The sequence below is a fragment of the Rhagoletis zephyria genome, unplaced genomic scaffold (assembly GCF_001687245.7).
Source record: "Rhagoletis zephyria isolate East Lansing unplaced genomic scaffold, Rhagoletis_zephyria_1.1 Rzeph_scaffold_02207, whole genome shotgun sequence".
In the NCBI taxonomy this organism is placed as follows: Eukaryota; Metazoa; Arthropoda; class Insecta; order Diptera; family Tephritidae; genus Rhagoletis; species Rhagoletis zephyria.
Window position 1 is genome coordinate 12,203 of NW_016159291.1, and position 3,463 is coordinate 15,665.

At 35.3% G+C, this 3,463-nt stretch overlaps 1 long non-coding RNA gene across 1 annotated transcript; it reads right to left on the minus strand.

The window, feature by feature from the left end:
- Positions 1-7: 7 nt before the first annotated feature.
- On the minus strand, positions 8-3,300 carry LOC108366264 (uncharacterized). Its single transcript, XR_001848063.1, has 3 exons — positions 3,049-3,300; positions 2,848-2,976; positions 8-179 (listed from the first exon to the last, which is right to left on the minus strand). It is a non-coding gene; the product is annotated as an uncharacterized LOC108366264 (long non-coding RNA).
- Positions 3,301-3,463: the final 163 nt, after the last annotated feature.

The following is a 3,463-nucleotide window of genomic DNA, read 5'->3' on the forward strand; positions in this document are numbered from 1 at the left end:
TATTCAAAGCAAGCGCTGCGTTCGTAGCTACTCGAACTTAATAGCATTTTCGTAGATTTCACGAAAAATTGGACTACGATGGATTCTATGATAGCCTTGATTAGTTCGTACGATTATGACTTTCGGATCGATTATGGATGGGAACGGAACCTCAGTTGGGTTGCCGATGGACAGCGCCACTGAAATGAAATTGTTTTTTATTATGAATAGCAATAATTAAGTTTCTTAAAGTTCAAAGTGGTACAATTTAAAAAAAATAGTTGAAAAAAGAAATAAAGAATCTCAATTCAAATTTCCCGGCAGCCACAAGAATGCAGTTGCCAATATAGCAACTTAGTTGCCCGCTTTCAGTTGCTAGTTGCCATCGGTAATACCATTTCAGCCACTGGCCAACCAACTGAAGTTCGGTTGTCCTCCGAAATCAACCCATAAAATCGGAATCGAATATGCATGCACGTTCTGCAGAACGATAAATATTTTGTAAATGTGTGCTCTGTCCGCTAACGAATTCCAGCCATGTGTGAAATATCGTATGTAAAGCCTCTGTCTGACTTAACGATTGTCAAAGGCTTGCCAGAAGATGTTTCATCATATGTTTTCGGCCATCGTCTTCTTCGAGTAAGTTCATCGATACCAAAAACTTTACAACCTCTATGTGCCAGCAATAGTTGCCAACTTAGTGCTTTAAGCACTAGATTTAGTGCTTTTTGAAAATTAAAACACCAAACAAAATGGTTTAGTGCCTAGTGCCCTTTTTAGTGCTTTTTTTTAACTAAAATTTCTGAATTTACAAGAATCTACAAATTTAAATGCACTAAAATGCAAACCATGATTACAAGATGATAAAAAGATGAAGTTGCAAACCCACGTTCTTGCGTTCTTGTGAAATTGTATTCGCGTTGAAAATGCTAGCACGCAGATAAGTATTTATTTCTTTATTTTCTTGATTATTGATTGATTACACAGTTCGAAAAATTTTATCTCTTTATCTCAGGTGGCAAGAGTGCATCGGTTTTTGTAGATTTTTCGGTGCTGCATCCAAAACTGGCAGCAGAATTTCTCTACCACGTCAGAATTTTGAGATATCCTAACCTCTAAGTGTAAAAACACGGGTTTTCGCAATATTTGGAGTTATATTATAAAACATCAAATTTTTTCGCTCATTTCTACTTAGGGTATCATTAAGTATTACTCTTCCCCTTTAAAATTTAATTTCGTTTGTTGCGATTCGATTGTTTTTTCTCCAGATTTACCAGTTTTAATGTGCAGTACTTCGGTATTACTTCGTAAGCATGAATGGGTATTTATCAGACAACAGCATGAGTTTACTCACTTCCATCTAAACAGTATGAACTCATTGCTGTGATCTCTATAAGGTTAGTGAGAAACACCGTACAAACAGTGAGATTCATAGAAAGTTTTGAAATCAATGTTTAGCTGCAGTGTACATATTTGATTTCAAATATGGCATTGATATACTCTTTCCAAATCAAGTCAAGCGAGTGAAAAATGCTGTTATGAAAAGCAAGTCGAGCAATCGAATGACGCCCATTGACTTCAAACAATTAGTAGAGAATACGACAATTTTGAAAAAAGTGGATATTGATGAAGTATTTTTTTAAATATATTAGTTTTACTAAATTATTTAGTTATGCACCTGACGTACATTTATATAATTAGTCTACAAAAGAAATGCAATGTTACCTCAGAAGACAATGGCTTTATAAGGGACTTTAGTTAAGTTGCTTTATTATTTAAAAACGGTTGCTGTTGTTATACCCGCCAGCAAAAGAGCTCAAGAACTTTACCGAATCTGAGCAAAGGTACACAAAAGGGAAAATGTTTATACCAATTATGAGAACGTTAACTGGGAATTCTGATAGTACAACGGAACCACAAATTGCGGATACACCTTTGTTAACTTCAGACAACTTTGAGCTGTTTTCAGGTCTTCTTAAACAACCTACCTTTGTGAGCAGAACTGATAAAGCTACTGCAGAGCTGCGGCGATATGAAAACATTGAGGTATATTTTCATACGGACTGCTGCATAAACTTAGTCGTAGAGTAATAGCCACTCCTTCAACTAGCGCATCGTCAGAAAGAGTTTTTTCTTCTGCTGGAAATGTTATTTCTGACAAAAGATGCCACCTTTTGTCAAATGATGATGCCCTTAATCAGTTGATATTTTTGCATTATAATATACAGTTAGGAAACCAATAAAATTAACAAAAATTGTCTTTACAAATGTTTTTTCTTTGATACTTTCGTTACAAGCACTTGTTATTTGAATCGAGCACTTGATAGTGTGAATTACTCACTCAACCGACAATGTTTTTTGAATGATATCGCACGTTATGTTTGGAAATAAATGAGTGCGAGTGTGTGCAGATGTGAAAAGAAAGCGAGTGACTTAAAATGTAATTTGAATGTATCCATGCAGCTCTCTGGTATTTATTTATACATGTAAATAGTGTTTATTTTTTTCCTTTTGTTTACCACAAACTGTTATGAAAAAAGAGTATCCTTTGATTAAAAAAAAATTTAGTGCTTTTAGTATGGTAAAACGCTCGTTTTTCCAAGGTTTGGTGCTTTTTGAAATTCAAAAGTTGGCAACACTGGTGCCAGCAGCCCTTAGTGTTTTTCCAATGACATGGTACTATTGCACTGTTAATAACCAAATTTAGCCGCAGTTGCATTCACACGTGATATAATAGCTAGTGTCGGCAAGCTGTGGGAATGCCCAGGAGATGGCATTTGTTCAGCTATCGAAATCATTACACCGACGGCGGTGGGCAGTTCTGCTGGAACATATTTATTTAAAGATATAAAATTTAAAATGACAGACCTTATTCCCGGCCGATTTGGGAGACCACCCTTGGTCACGACCAGAACGCATTTACCAAGAGGAAAAACCGCAGGGATTGCAGTAGTTCTTGCAATCACCGTTGATGATGCTGTGCTTGTAATTAATAGTCTGCAAATACAGAAAATTGCATTAATGAAATGTTATACACATCAAATAAATAAATTTCAATAATTTGTTTACCATTTCACAACCGAATTACCAAGAAATAGAAACTCACCGCGATGCGATACAGAAATCAAAACCAACAGGGCTGCATCTTCTCGGTAAATAACACAAGCGCTTCGAGCAATCTGATCCGCAAAATTATTTTGTGAAAAATAATAGTTGAAAAGAGTTTTTACACATGATTATCACATTAACTCATAAGTGCAAATTATTGTGATTATTTTTAGTTGAATATAATTGTATTACCTTAGACTTTTTTTAATGTTTTCTAATATTAATTCTTTTGGGACGCAAAAGCAACCATGCGTCCAATTTCTTGTGGGGAAATTTGGTTCCCATAAAGGACTTTCACCACGAAACAGCTACAAAAACAAAAACCTTTTCTACTGGTATACTGTGTACTTCTGTGGATATTTTGTCTCTTTGAGAG